Source organism: Pogona vitticeps, chromosome 2 (assembly GCF_051106095.1).
Source record: "Pogona vitticeps strain Pit_001003342236 chromosome 2, PviZW2.1, whole genome shotgun sequence".
NCBI classification, from domain to species: domain Eukaryota; kingdom Metazoa; phylum Chordata; class Lepidosauria; order Squamata; family Agamidae; genus Pogona; species Pogona vitticeps.
Window position 1 is genome coordinate 74,384,448 of NC_135784.1, and position 26,930 is coordinate 74,411,377.

The window sequence follows — 26,930 nt, forward strand, 5'->3', positions numbered from 1 at the left end:
TATGATATAATATAATATAATATAATATAATATAATATAATATAATATAATATAATATAATATTGTAAATCACCCAGAGAGTGCTCCAAGCACTATGGAGTGGTATGTGATTTGAAACAACAATCAGTTTGATCAGAATTCCCAGCCAGCCTGCTCATTAGCAGTGTTGGCTGGAGTATACTGGACGTTGTAGCCTAAAACAGTAATTTGTTCCCATCTCTGTTCTGTATATAAGGAGTAAGTCTTCAAGCTGTAGAAAGCCTACAATGTTCAAGGTGAAAAAATGAGCTTTGATTGCCACACCCATGTGGTTCAGTAAAAAACATCTAAAAATGTTAGTACCTTGGGAGTGAAAGGTACAGCTGAGATATTTCAATAGAGAGAAAACATAAAATATTGTCTACACAGAAGTACATGAAAGACATGAATATGCCGGGAAATTCTCACTTATGTTTGGAATTACACTGATTTACCAGGAATGGTTTGTTATGACAGGTGTCAGTTGTCTATGAAGTTTAGTACATTACAGAATTGTTTCAGAATGTATTTATTTTTATGTGATATATAGTCTATCTGAAGGAGAACTCAAGCTAAGGTTCTCATGTCTGCAAATGAAGCTCATAGATTTTGATGAAGTAAACCAGGTGGAAACCATTAGGAATTTAGTCAAGCAGGAAGAAACAAAGAATGAACGGCAAGAGCTTGAGTAAGAGAGCAATAAAGGTGAACACAGAGGAGCTATTAAAGGCTTTTGTAAGCAGTACCTGCAGCCAAAGCTTTGAAATGCTCTTCAGGATATGGCTTGGATGAATACTTTCCCTACTGGAAAACTATTACCTGTTGATGTTAATTGAAATCCTGGGCTTTTGTCTCTTTATCCTGGGCATATTTGTTTGCTTGCAAAGCAATGCTATGTGTCATCAAGTCAGAACTGACTTACAGCCAATCCTAATAGGGCTTCCAAGGTAAGTGCAATATTTAGAGAATGAGTTTACTAATTCCATGCCCCCAGTGAGCTTCCATGGCTGAGTGAAGATTTCAACCCAGGCCTCCAGATCACTCAGTCTATCCGCTACACCAGTGGTTCCTAATCTTGGGAAACCCAGGTGTTCTTGGACTACAACTCCCAGAAGCCCTGACCAGCACAAAACTTTAAGAATGATTTTTTCCATCCATTTATTGGGCTAGCACCTAAGCATTTAACAGTGATTTCTGAAAGCTAGATATTGGCACCTAGGGAATGAAATATATGCATAGCTCTGGATATGAAGTATGAACCTTTCAGTCACTGCAGGGTTGTGTATTGTGATTCCATGTCTGAGATGCAAATCATGGTTGCCAGTAAACCTTGAAAAACCTCATATTGAAAAACTACTCTACTCATATGAATTGTGCTTCAACATGAGAAAATTTATGAAAAATAAAAATTAGTTCACCTTATAAGTGCCACATGGCTATTTCTTGTATAAATTACCTTTTAAAGAAAAGCCCCAACTCTTACAAGTTCTGATCTCCTTTGTTTTTAGTTGTCCAGGATATTGGTTTACAGATAATAGGAAAGGATCGACAGTTAGGTTGTGTTCAATCCTAAAGTGGGTCAAAACAGTTATTCTATTGAGTATTTTTAGTACATGTCTTTTAAAGAGAGAGAAGAATAGAGTGAATGAACAGAACAGAGAGTAAGAGAAATTAAGAGAAAAAGAGACAGATTGCTGTGCGAAGTTGGTTTTTTAGTAGCTCCTATTAAGTGTGAATCTTCAGTTTGAAAATGTTTGTTCTAAAAATATTTTTAAAGCCCAGTCTTGTGTGATCTAGTACCAGCAGAGACATGAGTACAATGAAGAATAATGTGTGAGGCACCTATGGACAATCGAGACTTGTGTCTCTGGGGGAACATCACAAGTTTATTCAGCATTACACATCAATATTATTGCATTCAGTAATTACTCTTATAGGTCTTAGATACATTCCACTGAATTAGATCCCTAATTGTCATTTGCCTTACAAGATTAATAGAGAATATTGAGTAAACATGAAAGTACACACTCACATGTACTTGCATCACATTCATGTTGGAGCAATACAATTTTCAGCATATGTATCAACTTCTGGAAATGTCAGTGCACATTCATAATATTCATGCCATGTCCTGGTGTCAAAGCTTCTGGCTTATGGTGAGACTTGGTGTGGGCAGTTGTAGCAGAAGTATTGGCTATGGCATGGACTGTAAGCCTTGAAAACACTATTAACAGGTACGTATACATAAACTTGCTAGGGCTAAGATTAAAACAGATGCAGCTGGTTTGTGACCTGCACCACATGTAACCTAGATTAATAAAGCTTTATATTACTTAACCTCAGCCCTACCAAATCCTTAGATAGATCTGAAGCAACAAGCCTTGAATGATTGTGAATTTTCATTTATGGAATATTACACAGCTAGCTCCCAATGTTTTTCTTCAACAAAGGTGTAACTGCTGGATGACATCATTGGGAAGTCTGGGCTAAAGTGTCATAATCAGCTAACACTTAATATTGGCAAAATGAAAGTTCTCTGGGTGGCAAAGGATTCCCTGAAAGGCCAGGTTTGAGTCCAGTGATCCTTCTAGAATTGAGGCTAGCTTTGGAGTAACAACAGGTGGTAGGTAGTAGGAGTGCCTTTTGCCCACTGAGGCAGAGGAGCCAGTATCACATCCAGATTAGATTCCTTCAGTGCCAGATACATGGACATGACTATGACAACACTTTATCTGTTTATTTATGGAATTTATATACTGCCCAACTTAGTGAACCACTTCTCTGGTGGTTTAAACATAAAATATGAAGAAATTATAACAACAAAATAAACACATCCATTTAAATCAATTTAAAACTTCAGCTAAAGATCAACAATGGTGACATAAAATATACAGAAAGAAATATAAGAAAAATTAGAAGTTAAAAAAAAGAGAGAATGAATAGATGTCATTATTAAGACCTTTTAGGGATTGTCATGAAGTTATTCAAAGAAATAATACTACCAAAGGCCTCTCTGAACAGCTCTGTCTTCACTAATTTTCTAATTTGAAAATATGGGCTTGACATACCTCCGGTGTGGAAGTTCAGAAGCTTCAGCTAGTGTTGAATTGGACAGCCCAGCTGTTGGTATGGGAAAGTTACTTAGAAAAAGTTATTTGTACTTCACACCAATGGCAGTCACTGACTAGCATGTGAGCTTCATCAAAATGTTGATACTGTACATGGTTTTCATGCCCAAGATCAAATGCAATGTGACATGCAGAAGAACGTTCCTTCTTACAGTACCCATGGAACATAGCCACTATACGTAGTAGATCTTGTATTAAACTCTTTTATAATATTTAACTCTTGCTTCACCAAGAATATAATTATTTATTGTTTTATTATTTATGTTCTTGACTATTCTCCTCCCCCGTTCAATTAACAGATTCACATTTTTACCCACTGAATGAACATATATAATGTTTCTGCATGATAAATAAAAGTAGAAACCAACTGTCTGCAATCCTGCAAAAATAAATAGCCACTTGCCTGGTAGCCTGTTCTGAATTAAATACCAAAAACAGTTGCGCACCTAAGGAAACTTAATGCAAATCAAAAAAATTGGGAGATATTTTCCTTCTGAGGGTCAAACTAGCCTGGCATAGGATACTCATGTTTAGGATCTCTCACTTACAATTAGCAGCAGCTATTTTGGGATGGACAAACTGAGCAAGACCAGATTGCAGGAAAATCCTAATCATAGAGCTCATTCTCTTGTGCCACTTCTATCTGGACTCTGGTATATTTCAAATCTAATAGAAGTATCCCTTGTGGAGATGTCAGTTAGGGACTTCAGTGAATTTATTCACAAACTTGGTTTAATCCCTGCAGAACTTTTAATCACCTCCAGCAACTTTGTTTTAGAACGCATCAAGAATCTTTTAAAGCAAATGGAAGAGAAGCCACTTCAGAAAATTTATCACTCTGAATTCAATTTATTTAAGTAAATAAATGGTAACCAGACACTGTCTTTTAATAAAAAATACAATCATAAGTGTTCAGAGATGAGCATTCATCTGGTTGTGATAGTTCAACTGATCATAACTCAAAATCATAAAGAAAATCAAAGCATATTCTGGCTTCAAAACTACTTATTTTAAGAAATAATTCAAGAATGCCTTACATGCAAGCAAAGCAATGCCAAGAAATAGTTATGTCTTAGTAGGATATGTATCATTACAAATAATTTCTAATATTCAGCATAATAATACCTGCGTAAGCAAATCCATTTAAAACCAAAGCAAAGCACGCTGCTTATATATACCGCCCCACAGAGCTTCAAGCACTCTCTGGGCGGTTTACAAGTTAATTATGCAGGCTACACATTGCCTCCCCCCAGTGAGATGGGTACTCATTTTAATGACCTCGGAAGGATACAAGGCTGAGTCAACCTTGAGCTGGCTACCTGGGATTGAACCCCAAGTTGTGAGCACAGTTTTAGCTGTAGTAGAGCAGTTTAACCACTGCGCCATGAGGCTCTGTCAGGATTTCTGAGCTGTATAATTTAGAGAAGGGGGGGGAGATTTCATACTCTGCAAGATTTAAAATAAGAAATAGTTGAATCTTACCGATTAACAATTATCAACTAACAGTGTCCCTTTCACCCTTCAAGGGTCGCCATGCTTAAAGCCAAAATATCTTTTACTTTGTAGACCAGTGGTTCTTAACCTTGGGTTACTCAGGTGTTTTTGGACTGCAACTCCCAGAAGCCTTCACCACCAGCTGTGCTGGCTGGGGTTTCTGGGAATTGCAGTTCAAAAACACCTGAGTAACCCAAGGTTAAGAACCACTGTTGTAGACCATATTAGGAGAGTAGGATGGTTGTGCCATGATGCCTCTATCTAAATATACAGTGCCAGCCATATTGGGAATACTGCTTATAGTTCAGGTCAGCCTAACTCAACAAAGATCTCATAGCCGGGGGGCGGAGGAGGTCAGGAAAGAGCCTTCTTCACCTCTGCAGAAAATTGACTCTACTTTTCACATTTTTGCATATATATATATATATATATATATATATATATATATATATATATATATATATATATATATATATATATATATATATATATATATATATATATATATATATATATATATATATATATATATAGATTCTGCATATGTATATGCAAAAATGTGAAAAGTATAGTCAATTTTCTATAAGAATAAGGTTTCTATAAGAATAAGGATTAGAATAAGATTCCATTTAGTGAGATATTCTGTTTCCTTTAGTCCATTCACATCTTTTTTTCTTTGCATATATATATGTTTAAAAAAAGATGAGAATGGACTAAAGGAAACAGGATATCTCACTAAATGGAACCTTATTCTTATCCTTCAGGACTCTTCTTAAATTCCTGTTTTTAAAGAAATGAAACTCTCAGATTCAGAGTCTACTAGAAGCACACCTTTCCTACTCATTCACCTCTTTTTAAATGACAGCGCTGAACGGCGGGTTCTTGCTTATCATCTGACAGACAACATAATCTGTACTGGCCCTTTACAACCTATAAGAGTACAGTTTAGTAGAGGAACAGAACTGGTTAAGGAACGGTTTTAATAGCTGGATAAGGATTAAGTCCAGAGAACGTAAGTCATGAAGCAACCTATCCTTATTTATTGGGGGAGGGGGGCAGGAAACAGGACATCCTGGAGGCTTTACTGAGAACTTGGGACAAGGGCTGGCAGAAACCCATCATTACTGATCACAAACACTGGACCATTATCCTGTTTTCAGTGGCAAAAGAGTCTGGTGAGAATTTGGAAGGCAAAGCACACAAGAGTGGTAGTCTGCCTCCTCCCACTGAGAAATTAGCATTGCCTGTGGGGAACATGCAAGGGGGAACATGACTTCTGTGTAGTCCTTTGACTCCTGCCAATTTCTTGCAGCATGAGGGAGTCCTGCCCCATTTTTTCCCCTCAAGGTACCCCTCTGTTCCCTAATGGAAGGATGTCTGTAGGCAACAGAAAGGAAGGAATTCTGGTCCATGGAAATAAGAGAAGTCCTGTGATGGGGCAAATACTCAATTCCCAACAGAGATACACACTTCTCCCTTGAATTGCACGAAGCAGCGTTTTGGTTATACACAGATTTTTTTCAATAAACAAGTACATATTTCAATAAATAAACAAATATTCAATAAATACTGTGTCTCTGGCCACCCAGAACCAGAGGCATGAGTCCAACACTGACAGTGTCTATTTGCCCCCAAACACACAATTTCTAATTCAGCCTCTAAATTAGGGGCCCATAAGGACATCTAAGGCTCATTACACACAGTACTCTATGGAAAAGATTGTCAATGCTATGGAAGAGAACCCTGATACAGAAAACTATTCTGTGTGCATATGTGTGAATCAACTGATTATGCTTTATAGCTATGTTTGGGGGAGCATAAAATTATACACAGATTTTTCATGGGGGTCCATTGTTGAAGAAAGAAGTGTATAAAAGAATCAATACAGCAAGATATTTCCATGCTTCTTTCATCCAACCATTGCAAGAACGGCTGAAAGTAGCAGAATCCTCACATTCCACTGTCGCCATGCGCCTGCCCACTAAGCGTGCTGGCAGTGTCTACAGAAGCCCTTCTGATATTACATGGAGCTCTGCAAAGGCTCTCCAGATTCTGGTCAGTGGAATACTTCAAACAGCTACGCAACACCATTCTGTCCTGAAAGCTCAGACCAAATGAACACTTAACTCCCTCTGACATGAGAGATGATGGTGGGTCACGGATGGGAGAGAGAACAAAATTCATTAAAAAAACAACAACAATACCTTCAAGCTAATGGCTTATTGTTAACTATTGGACCTAATCTACATCTATACCTATATAAAACTTGGTACAAGTCATGTAACAGTAGTGGGTTAACTCAGTACCTATGATTTTGGCTTACTACCAGTGCCACTAAAATCTTGCATTTATATTTTATAAAAGTATGATAAAAAGATCTTAGTGGCACTGGTAGTAAGCAGATCTTGGTTATCAGGAGCTGGAATAAAAGCAGGTTATATGTTAGTATGCATGTTTTCCTGCACATTAACAAAAATAGAATGCCACACATTGTTTCATAAAAATATATATTATTTTGTTGCCAGTTATTCTTGTAAGCCGTGTCTGTCAATCTTTATTCACTTGCATAAAATTTGCCCACTGTAACAATGCATGTGTAATAGTTGGTTTGAATAAATTATTTCTATAATAGGAACATTAATCATTAGATGTAAGCTATGTGTACTGCATACCGAAATATACATAGTTGCCTTTGGCAGCATTTATTTTAACAATTAACAGACAGAATATAAAACATTCTGTTTCGTTCAGAATCTTAACATGAAAGCTTCAAACATGGAAAATGTATGCTATTATCAGTCATCAAGAGGGATATTTTTAGAATGTGCAGAATCAATCATTAAAATTCTGGCAGAGAAAGGAATTTAGGAAACCTACAGCATGAAATTAAAGGCTGCAAAGACCTTTCAAATAAAGGCAACGGCCCTGGTTTCCAAGCTTGACTTTTGCAATTCTACAAGATGATGCTTTCTCCACATGTGTTGGAAAATTAAGTGCCTTTAAATTATTTGCCATCCTTTGCTACTGGAAAGAGTAGCTTTCTGATTCTGAACAGTGCAGGAAGAGAACATGCCAAACAAAAGGAAAGGAAAGACGTGCTTCTAGCTTTAGAACTTTTTCCAAATGTTGTGCAATATGTAAGACAGCCAATATATTCATGCTACACTTCCTATAAAATAAACCACACAAACAACAGCATGGATTGTCAAAAGAGACAGTATATGGTTACAATTTCGATGCTGTTCAGAAAAAAAATGATATACTGTATGTTCTACTAATTACCTGGCTGTGATAATAGCCAACATCACACCATTAGTGTTTAAAATAAACATACTTTTTAAAAAAACGAATGAGATGAATGGGATACTGATTGCTATTTTGCAAGCTCATAGGGTTTGCAGTTTCCTCAGATTTATTTAGGATGGCAAAAACCCAAATGAAGTTGCCTAACACATGTGTTTTAGCACGACAACGGAAAATTAGAATCAATGTAAAATTAAACACATACTGACTCAAAACAATCCTAATGTTATACAGGTTATTAAACCAAGTTCCTGTTAATCAGCCATATCCAATTCCCCATACGTGGGCCACAGTCAAAGCAGATAAAAGAACAAGGTGACCCAGCGAACACCCCTACCCGCAGCCTAAGACAGGAAGGGGAAGGAGTTACACGTTCTGCCCTTCTCTGATTACTCATGGCTGTAGAAATCAGACCAGACAGATTGGAGTTGTCTCCTGTTCAAACACCACCTTCTTATTTATGAAGCCTAGGCAGGTACATATGCAAGCCCCAATAGCCAGTAAGGTCTCACTCCTAATCTACATTGCACCATTTGCCTTGACTATAAGAGACATGATCAGCCAAAGCACCTTCAGAAGCTTTTATATCCTTGAGCTCAGACTCTTGGACCCTCTTGGGGATATCGGAGGGCCCTTGTCTGAGGGCAGTGCTGAGGTATTCTGAGAGGACTAAAACAGAGAAGGAATCTGAATAGTGGATAGTGTGACAAAACCATTTATTCAGCAGATGAGTTGTGCCATAGGGTGTTTATTTATTTATTTATTTTTTGGTCAAGGAAGGAACTGAAAACAAAATGACAATAGCACCGCATCCTTACATTAATCTGTGACAGAAAGCACATTTAGAATACTAATTCTAGTCATCTGTTCCAGAAAGGATCTTGTCAAGGCTGAACAGAGTAATCCAATGAAATTCAGATTTATGCATGATTTGTAGCCACACCACCACATATACAGCCTCCATACTGAGAAGCAGACTTCTGTGTGACCAAAAAAGGGGGGAAGGGGAGGGAGTTTGGTAATGTAAAAGTAATGTAACAGTTGTTGGTTAAAATGGTGTTTTATCATTTGGGCCTACCACCATGACAGATGCCATGTTATCCCACAATAAGTGAAATGAAGCCTCTGCTCTGTGCAGTGCAGAGCTGACTTTTCTCTGAATTTATTTATTTATTTATTTATTTATTTATTTATTTATTTATTTATTTATTTATTTATTTATTTATTTATTTGATTTATACCCCGCCTATCTGGTCTACTTGAATTTAACAGTGGTTTCATTCTACTTTCTTCAACAACTTGCTCCAAACTCCAAATTGTTGAAAATATCAGCACTGCTATTTTAAAATAACTTTTTAAAATGATAACCTCCCCCTAAGTAGTTCAGGACTTCTCATTCAAACTGTAACCCTAGAGTCAGTTAGGTCGGCTTATCTAGTATCTGCCCCCCCCCACCTCCCCGAGTGTTGTGGCTGAGCAGGAATTTGAACTGGTGTTTCTCTGGTCTACATAAAATATATGATTCAACACTCCTTTGCAATTCTACTATGGAAAAGCAACCTAGAAGGCTTCAGAGTCATGGTTTTTCTCCATACTGAGAGCATGGAAATCACGTGCCCATGAACTATGGCCTAGTCCTGTGCAGTATAATACAAAAGAGTTATTATGTCCACAGTTGTTGAGATTATACTTTGTCCTTTCATACTCTGCCTTATAATTTACCAAAAAAAAAAAATCAACATTTATCAGACTAGAGACAGAGTTGTACTTTATACCAAAATAAATGTCAATTAGGTTTCTGGATGCAGAGGCAGAAGTTGGGAGTTCAATTCCCCACTGTGCCTCCCAAAAGACCCAACCTGTGTGGCCTTGGGCAAGCTGCACAGTCCCAGGAAGCCTCCAGAAGAAGGGAAGGGTAAACCACTTCTGAGTATTCTCTGCCTGAAAAACCCTGAAAAGGGTCGCCATAAGTCTGAATTGTCTTGACAGCACATGACTATTTTAAATCCTGGGCAGGTTACTGTCTTTGTTGCTGCTGGATAGCTCAGTGGTTTAGGAATCTAGCTGCAGGGCCAGAGATTGGGATTTCCGTTCCTCACTGTACCTCCTTGACCGGGGCTGGCTCGATGGTCCATAGGGTCCCTTCCAACTTTGCAGCCCTAAGATGATGATGATTAAGCAAATTGGAAACAATAATGACACAAAATGACAGGCTAGTGTAGGGGTAATCAAAATTATGTGGCTATCTCTACAGCAGGGGTTCCCAACCTTGGGTAGCCCAGATGCTCTTTCGACCTCAACTCTCAGAAATCCCAGCTAGCACAGCTGCTGGTGAAGGCTTCTGGGAACTGCAGTCCAAGAACACTTGGGTTACCCAAGGTTAAGAGCTACTGCTCTATATTAAATGGCAGGTAACTATTTATGTTATTTGTTGCCACAATTTACAATACTAGATACAAAGTAAGAGGTTGAATTGTCTACTTTGTTTATTTTGCCAAACAATGGCAGTGAAATTCTTGCATGTCCAAAGTCTGCCAGCCGGTTTCCTACTCCTGCAGCTAAAGTAAGCCTTATGTTAAGCCCTATAACAGCTGCAACATTTAGCAGCCCAGCAATGCACTCCATAATAAATGAGTGTGTCTTTCTCCATTTATAAGGCTATTTAGAATGGGGCTGCACTCCTTCCAGCACTTTGTTTCCATATTCCAAGAGGACATTCCGCTCAAATGTATTCCAGGTATATATACTGTGTAAAGATGCATTTCTTCACTTTAGCTTTTTAAGTTGTTTGTTACAATAATTTATTCATTGCAACAATTTAGTAATTGTAATTGCTAATTTAGAATGTTTTAAATTGTTTGAAGTGATCCTGCTGTCTCTCAGGTGTGTTTTTCTTGGACAACAAGGATATAAATACTAGACACTACTACAGTACTAATGATAATGGATTATAGCTTAAAGTGTCTGATAGCAAGTACTGAAACCTGGTTAAAATTTCAGGGTATCAGTCTGAGTAGAAGGCACTTATCTTCCTCCTGCTACCTCATTTCGCCTTCCCTCTGACACTGGATTTCAACAAAGATATCCCAGTTTGCTAAATCAAGATCTGAAATCAGTATTTGATTCTGGTTTGAAAGACGCTTATGGGAGAGTGGTGGTTTGAGAAATTAGATGTGTGACATCAGGACATAAGGGAAGAGGAGAGCAGTTTGGTATGCAACTCCTTGGTGGGGTGCCTCCAGCATGACAGAATAGAGTTCACAATTAAAAGGCATTGTGCAATTCTTCTGGATTTTGTTTTGCTTGCTTGCTTATTCTCCTTAACAGCTTTCCTTTTGAAAGAAAAAAAGACTGAAGAAACAAAAAGAAAAATTCAGGAGGGTTGTCTGTTGGTGACAACAGCATATTGATTCCTGCCAACTAGAGTAGATAAAAACCTAGGTTTCTGAGAATTTTATTTACAAAATTAAACTAAATTGTTTAAAATTGTGGATTAGATTTTATTTGTTAAAATTTTATTTTTTTATTGTACTATTTAAAAAAAACCCAACTCTACATGATGATGGTTCTTGTTTCAAATGAGTTACAGCTGAAATATCTCATTAAGGAAAAGGGCCAGAATCCTACAGGGGATTTATGCTGGCATTAAATGTAATGGCATAAATCAAAATGGCAAATTGCCACTAATTAACTAGCTGCCATTCAAACTTGTGGTTGTGTGCCAAATTGCACAAGTGGCATGCAACCAGAAATTTAAGCAGTAGTTCATTAATCTTTCTGTCTTCCATAAGCACTCAGTATTCAGTTCACAGCATATCATTTTTAAAAAAAAAAAATCCTTCTTCACACTGGGCTTATGTATCCAGAGATACATACCATATACAGTATATGTAATGTATATTATACATATAAATAAATATAGATACAGATACAGATAAAATAGATGAACAAGAAATACTAAAGCTTAATTTCCCATCTCCAGGTGAAGTTACTCCAGGACCTTCCTTGTCTCTCAGCATATGTAATATTGGAAATTCCTGGAAGGATTATTAACATCTCCCGGATTGCTTTCAATAATTTCCCTCAATGATACTGATTTATTTTGAGTGGCCACTCTTCCTAGATATGGTTCGAAAACATCAGCTGGTGCAAAACGTTGCAGACAGATTCTTCAGCAGAGCTGGTTACAGGAAGCACATCACTCCTTTGTTACAGCTGCTTCACTGACATTTGGTTCATTTCAGAACCCAATTCAAAGCGCAAATTATATGTTGGGTCCAAGTGGACCCTAACTCCCCATGGTCTTCCAGGGTAGCCCTCTTCTCAGTCCCTTCACTTTTACAAGTACATTTGACAGGGACCTGAAAGAGGGCCTTCTCGGTGGCTGCTTCGAAATTATAGAATACTCTCTCCCATAAGGCTAGGCTCCCCTCTCTCTTTCCTTTTGGTAGTAACTGAAAACGATATTGTTCAGACAGGTTTTTAATATTTAATTCTGACATAGATAGATGTTCAAAGATTGCTGCCATTATAACTTTTCTAATGTATTTTTAATGCTATTACTACATGTGAGAAGGATCTTTGAATTGTTGTAGATCACAATCTGAATGTGAGCCAACAGTGCAATGCGGCTGCAAAAATGGCAAATGCTATTTTAGACTGCATTAACAGAAGTACAGTCTCCAAATCCCATAAAGTACTAGTTCCCCTCCATTTGGCAATGATTAGGCCTCATCTTGAGTACTTTTTCCAGTCCTGGACACCACACTTTAAGAAGTACTGTATGCCAGCAAACTGGAACAAGTTCAGAATAGGGCAACAAGGATGATCAGGAGACTGGAAATCAAGCCCTGTGAAGAAATATGGAAAGATCTGTGCATGTTCCAGCTTGGGAAAAGAAGATTGTGGGGAAGATACGAAAGCACTCTTCAAATATGTGAGGAGGAGCAAGTTCTCTTCTCAATCATTCCAGGATGCAGGACATGTAATGATAGGTTCAAGTTACAGGAAGCCAGATTTTAGTTGAATAACCTCCTAACAATTAGATCAATAAAACAATGGAAAGCTCGGACACTGGAGTCATTCAAAAGAAAATTAGACATTCATCAGTCTCATCTATTTGGTTTGGATTCCTTTCTTGTACTCAATGGTCTTATAGGCCCCTTCAAACACCATTATTCTATGATTCTATGGCTACTCTGCTGTAACTAGAGTGGTGTGTAATTTGCATTTTGTGAAAAATAGCTTCAAGAAAGTACAATTTTACAATGATTTTAATATTTCTATATTCCACAATTAATAACTTTTTAATGGTTCATGTATATTGTTTTAATTTTGTGCTTGTTCTTTGAGCTGCGTCCGTCGGGAGAAAGGTTTATTTTATTTTAAAATAAATATTATAAATATTAAATATTATTTAATATAAAAATATACCCTGCTTCCACAAAAATAATACTAATTTTTGTTTTTTTAAAAAAAAAACATTGGGGCTTATTTACAGGGGATGTTTCATTTTTTTTCATGTACACCAATCTACGCTTATTCAAATACAGTCATGTCATCTTCTGTTGCTGCACAATGGTGGAGGGCCGGTTTTCACTTAACTAGGGCTTATTTTTGGCATAGGGCTTATACTACAAGCAATCTGAAAAATCATACTAAGGCTTATTTTAAGGTTAGGTCTTATTTTAGGGGAAACAGGGTATAATATTTTATTTTAAATGAATTCAATAAATAAAAGAAATTAAAAATAAATATTAACTCTCTGCAACTTGATGCTAACAAATTAAGACTTCTTTTCTCTGGTAGAAAGTTTTGATGTACAGTGATGCCTCGCTAGACAATTGTCTTGCAGGACAAAAACCCACAAGACAATTGTTTTTTTCGATCACTATGGTGCCTTGCAAGATGTTTTTTCTATGACCGTGCTTCACAAGATGTGTTTTTTAAGACTGATGCTTTGCAAGACTTTTTTTTTTTTTGAGACTGATGGATAGGGAACCTCACAAGACCATTTTTTCACAAAATGACAATTTTTGCTGAACGAAATAAAATCGTCTTGCGAGGCACCACTATAGCCATAAACTGTTGTTCTTAAGGCTATTGCTAGCAAGAGTGCACTTTTGGATAGAAATACATTATTAAATTGAGTATGTGTAGCAGCAATTTAAATCATGACTTAAATCAAACCTCACTACCACAAAATCCTCATTGACGGTGGTGTCCTGAGACCATATTAAATGTGTAATAAAGAAGCACCAATGGTCTGATCAATTGAGATTTATTGGGCCAACATTCTGAAGCCTGAACTGCCTGGCTATAAAATTCAAGTGGCCAATAAAATAAACAGAATAATCTTTATGACACTCTACTTTGACAATCTAAAGCATATGAAGAAAATTATTTGTGCCTAGTTTCCCAAGGTATCCAGGTCAGTGTAGTGGGCAGAGTGATGGACTATAGAGACCAGGGTTTAAAGCCCCACTTGACCATGGAAACTCATTGGGATCTACTGGGATATCCTATTAGGGTTAGTTCCAAACTGACAACACATACAGTAACTAACTAACTAGTTTCCAAATGTATAATCTGGTAGTGTCAGCACAAAGTTCTCCTTAGAGATGCTGACAGGTAGTACCTCATTTATTTTCATTTTCTGATATTTTGACCAATCTCTGTTCACATTTTCAGGTCTTACTCATAATAAATGTAGAATCTGTTTTCAAAATGTGCCTAAAATGTTTATCCCACTAATTTCTGATATTATTTGGCTGCGAGGCAGCAGATTCTTTGTCCCAGTTCTAGGTGGTTCCCATAACATTTCTCCTACTTAATACATTATGGATGAAAACCTTTTGCTTGAGGTAGTAAGTTGCATTACAGTAGGCCCATTGAATCAGTGTGGATTTGATGAGTCAGTTCCTCCATATGTTCCATTAACTCAAATGGGCCTATTCCAGTTTTGACTTACTATATCAAGCAATAGAATTTCAGCCTATGTTGAGGCCTAGACCTACAATAATCAATAGTACATTCAAAAACTACTTGGCATTTTCTTGAAGATTTATGATAGTAGAAGCATTTCACAATATTATGTCACCAAACTGAACAACAGTCCTGTAGAGATGGGACATTTATCATTGCCGAATTGTGGATTCAGGCAATGATGCTGAGAGAACAATGGCTTGCTAAGGCCACCTAGTGAATTTAAAGCAGAACTGAGTCTGAAACCAGAGACTTTTTCCTATTATACATTTAGCCATTATGTTATAGCAAAAAAGGATTCACACAAAGTTATTTATTTATTTATTTAATATGCCGCCTAATCTGGTAAATCAGTACGCAAATTCAGCTTGCTATCAGAGATGCTGATGTCTCACCTTTCAAATGTCAAAACATATGTCTAATTTGCAGTTACACAACCTACGTGAACATTTTAGAAGAAGCAGCTGTGTTAGTCTGTTCCAGTATGTTTGCAAAGGGGAAAAAAGAAAAGAAATAAAATACGAAATATTGTAGCACTTCAAAGATGAACAGATTTGCTTCAGTGTTAGTTTTCATCAATCAGCATTCAGACTAAATCAAATGAAAATTTTAGACAAAGCAAGACAGCAATTCCAAATCGGCAGATTAGGAAGGAAGTTCTAGTGATACTCAGATGGTGTAGGATTGGGTTGCAAGGGGATTGTTATCTTTGGGTCTATGTAAGAAAAATGGTTGTCACAATATTAAAAGACACTTCAATCTAGCCTGCAAAGTGAAGCCTAAATTTGCAGAAATTATTATGGTAGCTGATGCATTTTTCTTGCAGGTAACCCCTTCTGAATTCCTTAGAGACTTGTTGTTTAGTCGTTAAGTTGTGTCTGACTCTTTGTGACCCCATGGACCCACAGCACGTCAGGCCCTCCTGTCTTCCACTGCCTCCCGGAGTTGGGTCAAATTCATGTTGATAGCTTCAATGACACTGTCAAACCATCTCGTCCTCTTTCACTCCCTTCTCCTCTTTCCCAACATCATGGTCTTCTCCAGGGAGTCTTCTCTTCTCATGAGATAGCCAAAGTATTGAAGCCTCAGGATCTGTCCCTCCAGTGAGCACTCAGGGTTTATTTCCTTCAGAATGGATATGTTGATCTCCTTGCAGTCAAGGGGACTCTCAAGAGTCTCCTCCAACAACACAATTCAAAAGCATCAATTATTCAGAGGTCAGCCTTCTTTATGGTCCAGCTCTCACTTCCATACATCGCTACTGGAAAAACCATAGCTTTCACTATGCAGACCTTTGTCGGCAAGGTGATGCTGTCTAGGTTTGTCATCACTTTCCTCCCAAGAAGCAGGCGTCTTTTAATTTCGTGGCTGCTGTCACCATCTGCAGTGATCGTGGAGCCAAAGAAAAAGGTAAAAATTTGTCACTGCCTCCAGATCTTCCCCTTCTATTTGCCAGGAGGTGATGGGGCCAGTGGCCATGATCTTAGTTTTTTTTATGTTGAACTTCAGACCATTTTTGTCCCTCTCCTCTTTCACCCTCATTAAGAGGTTCTTTAATTCCTTCTCACTTTCTGCCAACAGAGTGGTATCATCTGCATATGGGACGTTGTTGATATTTTTTCCGGCAATCTGAATTTTGGCTTGGGATTCATCCAGTCCAGCCTTTTGCATGAGGTATTCTGCATACAAGTTAAAAAAAGCAGGGAAACAATATACAGCCTTGTTGTACTCCCTTCCCAATTTAGAACCAATCAGTAGTACCATATCCAGGTCTAACTGTTGCTTCCTGTCCCACATATAGATTTCTCAGGAGACAGGCTTTTGTGTATTCAATGAAGCAGAAGTAGATGTTTTTCTGGAACTCTTTGGCTTTCTCCATAATCAACACGTTAGCAATTTGATCTCCAGTTCCTCTGCCCCTTTGAAATCCAGTTTGTACGTCTGGGAGTTCTCGGTCCAAATACTGCTGAAGCCTACCTTTTGAGCTGTTTTGATCATAACCTTGCTAGCATGTGAAATGAGTACAATTGTATGGTAGTTGGAGCATTCTTTGGCACTGCCCTTCATTGGAACTGGGATGCAGACCTGGGATTGGGATCTTTTCCAATCCTCTGGCCACTGTTGTGTTTTCCAAACTTGCTGGCATATTAAGCGTAGCACCTTAACATCATCATCTTTTAAGATTTTATATATTTCAACTGGAATGCCATCACCTCCACTGGCCTTGTTCTTAGCCATGCTTTCTAAGGCCCACGACTTCACTCTCCAGGATGGCTGGCTCAAGGTCAGCAACCATACTATCCAAATTGTCTGGGACATCCAGATCTTTCTGGTACAATTCCTCTGTGTATTCTTGCCTCCTCTTCTTGATGTCTTCTGCTTCTGTTAAGTCCCTACCATTTTTGTCCTTTATCATGTCCATCTTTACACAAAATGTTCCTTTAATATCTCCAATTTCCTTGAACAGACTTCTGGTTTTTCTCTTTCTATTATTTTCCTCTATATCTTTGCACTGTTCGTTTAAGAAGGCCCTCTTGTCTCTCATTGCTATTCTTTGGAAGTCTGCATTTGATTTTCTGTAACTTTCCTTATTTCCCTTGCGTTTTGTTTCCCTTCACTTCTCTGCTATTTGTAAAGTCTTGTTGGACAACAACTTTGCTTCCTTGCATTTCCTTTCTTTGGGATGGTTTTTATTGTCGCCTCCTATACAGTGTTACTGGCCTCCATCCATAGTTCTTCAGGCACTCTGTCCACCAAATTGAGTTCTTTAAATCTGTTCTTCACTACCACTGTGTATTCATAAGGGATTTGGTTTAGATTATACCTGATTAGCCCAGTGGATTTTCCTACTTTCTTCAGTTTAAGCTTAAGTTTTGCTATGAGAAGCTGATGATCAGAGGCACAATCAGCTCCAGGTCTTGTTTTTGTTGACTGTATACAGCTTCTCCATCTTTGGCGGCAGAGAACATAATCAATCTGATTTCAGTATTGTCCATATGGTGATGTCCAAGTGTAGAGTCGCTTCTTGTATTGTTGGAAAAGAGTGTTCTCTTGACAAATCTCTATTAGCCTTTGCCCTGCTCTGTTTTGAAGTCCAAGGCCAAACTTACCTGTTGTTCCTTTTATCTCTTGACTCCCTACTTTAGCATTCTAGTCCCCTATAATGAGAAGAACATCTTTCTTTGGTGTCAGTTCTAGAAAGTGTTGTAAATCTTCATACAATTGGTCAATTTCAGCCTCTTCAGCATCGGTAGTGGGTGCATAAACTTGGAAAATCTACTCACAGCTAAATGCACAGAGGACTGTTGTGGGTTTTCCTGGCTGTTTGGCAATGTTCTTCATGTTTTTCTTCCTAAAGTTTTGCCAGTCTCTGTGGATGGCATCTACAGAGGACAGGAGTCAGAACTCTGTCTGTGCTCCTGTCCTCTGAAGATGCCAGCCACAGAGACTGGTGAAACGTTAGGAAGAAAAACTTTAAGGACACGGCCAAACAGCCTGGAAAACCCACAACAACCATTGGATCCCGGCCATGAAAGCTTTCGAGAATATATACAGAGGATTGTAGTCTGGGTTTCCTAAAGTTTATTCCTAGGATTCCTCCCCCCCCCCAACCCAAGGATGCATTTATTTCTACATGTGTTACATAGCTAGCCATCTTCAGTCAGGTTTTTTTCCCTTTGCAAAAGTGCCCTGGTGATTAACCTGTTTGTCTATTCTTAAAAGGGAATTTGAGAAGCATGGCTCCATTGCCTAAGAATGTACTCCTTGCCAGTTAAAGAGAAAAGCAGAGATTATGCAATTTTCACTGCAAAGTACCACTCTAGGGTTAATCACTTGTCAGCTCATCTCTGAGCATTGTTGCAAGGATAGATATTAGCTGGATTCAGATTTAGTAGTCTATATTGCTCTCCAATTTAACTACACACATAAATATCAGATCCTGGGGGTTTACTGCAGTGTAATGAGCCTTAGATCAAGGTTGGAATGCACTTGCAAGGTCAGGTCTTCTTAATAGCATCCCATCAGACTTCAAAATAATTTTAGCCAGGCAAAAAAAAGGCCATTTAAAATTCTGAACATGAGATAAATCTGATGGAAATAAGGAAGATGCTTTATCAGCTCTTAGTAAAGAACAGAGCAAAATAAGTGTCCATGACTAAAGAGGGGTCTGACTGGAAAAAAACTAAACTAACATAATTCATAATCTCATTGCATATAGGAACATTTCCAAAAAATTTTATACAGGCAACTGGGGTGGAAGATGAGTAGGGGGAGAAGAGTAGGGGGAGAGATTAAATTTCTGAACATTTTTCCAGAAACCCTTTTATTGTAAGACACATACACTCGTAATAATTTTCCTACAAGCATCCTGAAAATCAAAATGTGTTCCTTCATGCTTTCCCTAGATTATCATTCTAATGGAAGAGGAACTAAAACTACCCTCAAATACTGCACCAGAAGGCACACATGGTGTTTTTTTTTATAGGTACATAAACTATAGAAGATGCCAAGTACCATCTATTTGTGAACCGGGATGGAATAATAGTCTTTTCTGCAGAAATGTAAGCTCCTTTAACTGTGATGTGTTGGGTCAAAATCAATTCTCAACAGGAATACAGGCACAAAGAAAATATAATTATGCTGCATTACTATGTATAACATCCCTTGCAAACCCGCCCCCTCCCCCAGTGTTCTTGTGCTATTTGCAAACCCTATTCCTCGGGGAGGCGGGGGCTACCAGCACCTCAGGGCAAACATACAACATGTTTTTTGCAGGTAACCATTTAGACCAAAATGAAAGGAAGAGGAACAAAGTAAGTGTTGGATGTGATCAGAGTCCTGCTGGATCCCCAGGTCTAACTGCTTATTTGCTAGTAAGGTGATACAACTAATAACTATGCACATGGATGATCTTTTCCAAATGAAATATTAGCCCCAGAAGCCTCCTGCAACAGACCTATGCGTATATATTGTAAAACAGATCTATAAATTATCTATTCATAACCAAAGCTGTTCTTAGAACATGCAACACAACCCACTCTCTCTTTCTGTACTTGGTTCATTATTATTATACAAGGAGGAAAGAAACAAGCATCCTCAATACCTTTCAGAATCCTAATGTCACTGTAAGGCTGACTTTAGCCTTTAATGTCATATGTAAAGCTATGTAATCAAAAGGTCAAATTACTGCAAGACTTTCCTGTTGTAAAGCCATTTAATTCCTACATGTGACTACTGGGCATAAGGGAATTAACAGGTTTACTCTAAAACAGTGGGGTCCTTGGTTCCTTTTTCTTTCTTATTTTAATCATCTTCATTACCTGCCTTCCTGAAGGTGAAAGCATTCAAGGGCTGGGTGCTCTGGTTACAAAGTTGTCATCTTATTAAGTTAAACATAGCCATGTACTGGTGGAAGCCAAACTGCCTTGAGTTTGCATCGGGGAAACTAAAGTCAGTAAATCAAAGCCCGGAGATGAAGAGATTGACTGACTGCTGCCTGGTACAAATCACACAGAGGAGCTGTCACTTCCTAAAGCAGAGGTCAGATGCTAGGATCTCTCTTTACATAATGGGAAGGGGGGATGTTCCTGTGATGTCTTTAAATCAATGCACTCTGTATGAAATAGACACAACTTTACCCTGCTCCATTTGTGAGCGCTTTTGCCAGCCTAACGGGAATATTCTGAAGTATTTTAGGCATCTCCAGAGTATAGTTTTATGCAAGATACATTATGTCCCACTTACCAAAAAAAGGGTTCTCAGAACACAATGGCTTCACTTGCAGCAATACCTTTGAAACTCACAAAGATGCAATAATTTTGTAGGTCAGCACTGCCCTTAGTTTCAAACTATAAATACAGAATAAACTCATACCAGAGTTGTATCATATTAAAATGCATAAATGCCTGTGTGCACTGTTAGCCTTTAAACATGTAACTGAAAGGCTGTTTGTAGATTTACAATTCTCTCTGCAGGTTCTGCACACTTTGAAAAAGCCAAGCTTCCTCCACATTTGATTCTATGAATAGCAGTAAAATGAATATTTATTGCATTAAAAAAAGACTGCTTCACACAAAAAACATTACTGTTCTGACTTTGAAAGAGAGGGCATTGCTAAACCAGAACAATACAGTAAAAAAAAAATTTAAAAAAATCTATTACAGGTTTGCTTCTGACCTTAACAGTATTCTCAAGAAGCATGTTTTCCCTCCTCTCAGTATATTCTGTAGAACTGCATTACCTTCTCACAGACCCAAGGATAGGAACTACAATCTAATGCATCACTCATCCTTCCAAATCTCCACACCATTTTCCATGGGCTTCTGCCTCCGCGGGATGCAAAGTGCCAAATAAACAGTCTCAAAATAGAAAAGGGGGATGCGCTCCTTTAAAAAAAAACCACACAAGCATGCTTTGGATGCAGCTACTTACTTGGCTAAGATATCATCCCAAATCCAAAATTATTTCAATTACACAGCGGAGTAATCACTGTTCGACATCTGTTAAAGGATTGATAAACTGAGCTACATTACAAGAGTCCCTCTGCAGACTGTACCATCCGGAGCGAGCAGGTGGGGGGGAAGGAGCGGATATTTCCCACCGAGCATCTTGCTGAAGGAGAGAGAGAGAGAGAGCAAGCCCAGGGAATGTTTATGGCTTGCCGTTGCAGGCAGCCGGAGGAGATGGAGGAGGCGGAGGAAGGCAAACAGCAGCGGCGGCGGCGGCGGCGGCACGGGAGGGAAGGCTTTGGCTGGCGAAGGAGAGAATGGATTGAACCACCATGTTGTTGTTTGTGGGTTTAATACTTCCCTTGGGATAATGACAAAAACGGAAGATGGCAAACTACCAGGAATATGCCACTTATGGGAGAAACCTTCAAGGACAAGGACTGTCAAGTTCTATCACTATCATTGGAGGGCCGGGGGGGGTGAGGAGGAAGAAGGCGGCGGGGGGGGGAATGAAAGAGAGTGAAAGAGAGAGAGAGAGAGAGAGGAAAGCGTGTACTGCTGCTGCTAGAGCGGAGGGAAAGGGGAGAAGCCGGTTCACTCCTGCTGCATCTCCACAGAAGTGGCGAGCGAGACTGCAGAGGCTCGTGGTCATCTGCTCTCAGGGATTTTTTTTTTTTTAAATTCAGCAGCTGACACGATCTTGTTTCATGTTCGCATTTCACCGATCGCCTTATTTCACCTAGAAATGAAGTGCGTTTACATTTTACAAAGTTTTACAACTAAATGGGGCTAAGTATCTTGGGGGCGCGAACACATCTGCAGGCGCATGCAACATGCTCCGACTCAGGGAGGGAGGCAGGGAGGGAAACGCATCACGATTTGTCTAAATTAGGTTAGCTTTGAGTGTCCTGTACAATTTCTTCCCTCATCCCCCTTTTAAAATAAAACAAATCGCAGCAAGATAAAATCCTTATCTTACATAGGAAAATAAAGATCAATGAAATTTTAAAAAACATTGATTTCATGTACCATGCTAATTTTTAATGGCAAAATTGGGTTTTAATTCCAATTTTAATATCTTTAAATTGTTACCTTTTATGGGACATGAGAAAAATGAGATACTCTTCTTCAAGCATCAAAACCTAAAATTATTAATAGATACTTGTTTTGTTTGCTAATAAGTTATTGGTTTTATCTACCTTCTTGATATAATTCAACAAGGGTTTCAACTGATATCTGAAATTGTTAGATCTCAGGAACTTGTCTGTGAAGATTTTTTTTCCCAAGGAAAAGCAACAGTTTCCTCCATGGCCAAATGGTGTAGTAGCAAAACAGGTAACAAATATTTAAATTTCCACAGAACAACAACATAAGCAATGACTAAAATTGGTGACATTGGCATATTTAAACCCCTTCCTCCCGTGTTTGGGCTACATGCATTATTGGCTTCAGAGTACAGACAGGAATCCTGTGACATTACACATGTAAAAATACTACTCTGTTCAAAGCGGAAAGGTTTTCTAGAGTCTTAGTGACAGCAGTGCTTCGTGACTGGGCTGCATCTTGGACGGAGCAGGCAATTGCAACCAAGCACACCTCCCTGAGCACCAACAAGAGTAGCTGTACGGATGCTCTGTCATCCTTGCTTACTTGCGGCTCAGAATATCAATTCAGCCAGTTACACCAAAGTCTGCACTGCAGTGCACCAAAATGGAAGCTTAAAGGGGAAAAAAAGCCTAATGTCTCTGATGAAGAAATATAACACCTTTGTCAGTCAGTTAGGGAATGAAGTAAAGTTTTAAATGCAAGGGTTTATTTGTTTGTTTGTGGGGGGGGGTTGCAAAAAAAAAGAGAGAGAGAGAGCTGCATTTATAAATGGAAAAGTCATGGAGCACATTTTTGTTGTGACATCATAGGCAGTGACACTGTATTGCATTTAAATACAATGCTTCTTCTTGCTATGGAAAACCTCACAATTTTTATTATTTCATTATTATTATCCTGCAGATTCATAACTTAGCTGAAGAATAAACAGTATGGAGTAGTGGCCGTTCCAAATGCTATGTTGAACTTCCAATGGCTATTCCAGGTGAACTACCCCTATGAGTGTGCAGACCTCTTTTCCTCCCCTCAGTGTTCCAGCCAGGGTTTTTTCTTTGTTTGTTTGTTTCTGCATCAGGTAATTACTAGCGAAGATCTTACCCTCCTAACCAATTTCTCAGATAATACGTGAAATGTATTAATTGTTATAATTTCATTTGTCAATTTCTCCTCTGCTTTGAACAAGAGCAAAATTCCCTCTTTATGGTACTGCTTGCAGGAACTACAATCAGCCTACCGAAACATAACAAGGGAATACACGCAAACAGTGTAAGAGGTGCACTGAATCTTAGATTCATGTACTGTACATAAAAGGGGAATATGAAGATAATTTTTAAATTAAATGCTGAAGAGCTATTCTAGGATGACTGTTGCCACAGGGGTATTCCCAGAGCTCATTTAGAACAGTGCCTCCAATACACTGTACCAGATAATGTGATGATCAAGTTATTAACCTTGTTGCTCGTATCATTGGTCGGGTGGGGGGGTGTGAGGTTGCCTCTCCCAGTGCTATGTGCAACTGGCAGTGTTATTACCTTCATTGTAATGCTGTGAGTCATCACATTGTCACCTGGGTAACAGGGGCCAGCTAACGTTACCAAACACAATCCCATCAAGGCATGCCTTCTGAAATAAGAATCCAGCATATTTTGTTCTAATGGTGAACTGCAGACCAGTAACTCCAGAGGCATGGCTTTTGGCTTTTGCAGCAGTTGTATACTCAGGTTCCCTTCCTCTAAGGTTCATAAGTTAAAAAAATTCTTCGGACTCCTTTCTGGATCTGCTGCCAAAACCCAAAATGAACTGCATTGCCTGACAGGCTGCTAGCAAGGATGCAGCAACCATAATAATTGGGAAGATTCCGTTTGCTGCAGGGTTGAATGTTTAATTATACTGGGCAAAAGCCCATGAAAGTCTCCTTGAGAAGCTGGCTAAGCAAAAAATGCATATAGAATAGTCACCATTGATACCTGTCAAACTGTGTATTGTATGCACACATTAGAAATGAAATCTCACTTTCTTCAACTTGCCATAGAGTGACAGGTACAAATCAGTAGCGTAACAGCTTCCTAACAACTTCAACAGGGAAACTGACTGAGTTGTATTATGAGTTAGAAAACTGTATTTCTCTTGCTGTTTTTCAGAATGACCTACTACTCTGTCCAACTTTTCTGTTGCTGCCTCCCCTTCTTTCCTTTTTTCCCCCTGTGCTTTCTGAAGCAAATTGGGGATGGATGTGACAGATAACAGGTATCTTTTCTTGCTTTATGTATCTCCATTTCTATTTCTCAGCTGATTCTTCTGGCTTGCTTTAGGAAATCTGGAGATCCTTGCTTAGAGGAATGAGGGGGGAAAAGAATGTAAAGAACAGGATACGCTTACATGCCCTTGATCTCATGTCATTACTCTTTCCCCGCACTTTCAAGCAATTTTCTTCTATGCAACCTGACATATTCAGAAAAGAGAAGAGAAAGAAATGTTTGTGTCCATTTGTTTTTCTTGGTCATGAAAACTTCTCTTTCGCTTTTTCCTCTCTCAATTTCTCTTTTCTATTCTAGTCATCTTAAGTCAGTTGAGGGACCCTGAAGATAGAAAAGAAGACTGACAACTCATGGCTCAGAGGATACTGAGCAGATTTTTTTTGGGTGGTTCGTTGTTGTCTAGTCGTTTAGTCATGTCTGACTCTTCATGACCCCACAGACCAGAGCACGCCAGGACCTCCTATCTTCCACTGCCTCCCGTAGTTGTGTCAAATTCATGTTGGTTGCTTCGAAGACACTGTCCAACTGTCTCATCCTCTGTCGTCCCCTTCTCCTCTTGCCTTCACACTTTCCCAACATCGAGGTCTTTTCCAAGGAGTCTTCTCCTCTCATGAGATGGCCAAAGTACTGGAGCCTCAGGTTCAGGATCTGTCCTTCCAGTGAGCACTCAGGGTTGATTTCCTTTAGAATTGATAGGTTTGTTCTCCTTGCAGTCCAGGGGACTCTCAAGAGCCTCCTCCAGCACCACAATTCAAAGGCATCAATTCTTCGGCGGTCAGCTTTCTTTATGGTCCAGCTCTCACTTCCATGCATCACAACAGGAAAAACCATAGCTTTGACTATTTGGTCTTTTGTTGGCAAGGTGATGTCTGCTTTTTAAGATGCTGTCAAGGCTTATCATCGCTTTCCTCCCAAGAAGCAGGAGTCTTTTAATTTCGTGGCTGCTGTCTCCATCTGCAGTGATCATAGAGCCCAAGAAAGTAAAATCTGTCACTGCCTCCATATCTTCCCCTTCTATTTCCCAGGAGGTGATGGGACCAGTGGCCATGATCTTATTTTTTTTTGATGTTGAGCTGCAGACAGTTTTTTGCACTCTCCTCTTTCACCCTCATTACAAAGTTTTTTAATTCCTCCTCACTTTCTGCCATCAGAGTGGTATCATCTGCATATCAGAGGTTGTTGATATTTCTTCCTGCAATTTTAATTCCAGCTTGGGATTCCTCCAGTCCAGCCTTCCGCATGATGTATTCTGCACATAAGTTAAATAAGCCAGGGGACAATATACAGCCTTGTCGTACTCCTTTCCCAATTTTGAACCAATCAGTTGTTCCATATCCAGTTCTAACTGTTGCTTCCTGTCCCACATATAGGTTTCTCAGGAGATAGATAAGGTGGTCAGGCATTCCCATTTCTTTAAGGACTTGCCATAGTTTGCCGTGGTCCACACAGTCAAAGGCTTTTGCATAGTTAATGAAGCAGAAGTAGATATTTTTCTGGAACTCTCTGGCTTTCTCCATAATCCAGCGCATGTTAGCAATTTGGTCTCGAGTTCCTCTGCCCCTTCAGAATCCAGCTCGTACTTCTGGGAGTTCTCCGTCCACATATTGCTAAAGCCTACCTTGGAGGATTTTGAGCATAACCTTGCTGGCGTGTGAAATGAGTGCAGTTGTATGGTAGTTGGAGCATTCTTTGGCACTGCCCTTCTTTAGGATTGGGATGTAGACTGATCTTTTCCAATCTTCTGGCCATTGTTGAGTTTTTCAAACTTGCTGGCATATTGAGTGTAGCACCTTAACAGCATCATCTTTTAAGATTTTAAATAGTTCAACTGGAATGCCATCACCTCCACTGGCCTTGTTTTTAGCCAAGCTTTCTAAGGTCCGCTCTCCAGGATGTCTGGCTGAAGGTCAGCAACTACATTATCTGGGTTGTCCGGGATATCCAAATCTTTCTGGTGTAATTCTTCTGTGTATTCTTGCCACCTCTTCTTGATGTCTTCTGCTTCTGTTAGGTCCCTCCCATTTTTGTCCTTTATCATGTCCAACTTTGCACAAAATGTTCCTCTAATATCTCCAATTTTCCTGAACAGATCTCTGGTTTTTCCTTTTCTGTTATTTTCCTCTATTTCCTTGCATTGTTCATTTAAGAAGGCCCTCTTGTCTCTCCTTGCTATTCTTTGGAAGTCTGCATTC

At 38.9% G+C, this 26,930-nt stretch overlaps 1 protein-coding gene across 40 annotated transcripts in view; it reads right to left on the bottom strand.

Annotated features, from left to right (window-relative positions):
* The window catches only part of ATP2B2 (ATPase plasma membrane Ca2+ transporting 2), a 522,267-nt gene that overhangs the window by 220,634 nt on the left and 274,703 nt on the right, over positions 1-26,930 (bottom strand). For 14 of the 40 annotated variants that reach the window (XR_013541722.1, XR_002301733.3, XR_002301732.3 and 11 more), the window contains exon 1: positions 21,360-21,647. The exons of 10 other annotated variants lie outside the window; for them this stretch is intronic. The gene's annotated coding sequence lies outside the window, so the exon portion shown is untranslated. Of the gene's footprint in view, positions 1-21,104; positions 21,721-26,930 lie in introns of those variants that run through there. 16 more of the 40 variants (XM_078385439.1, XM_078385431.1, XM_078385428.1 and 13 more) reach the window with 6 other exon arrangements.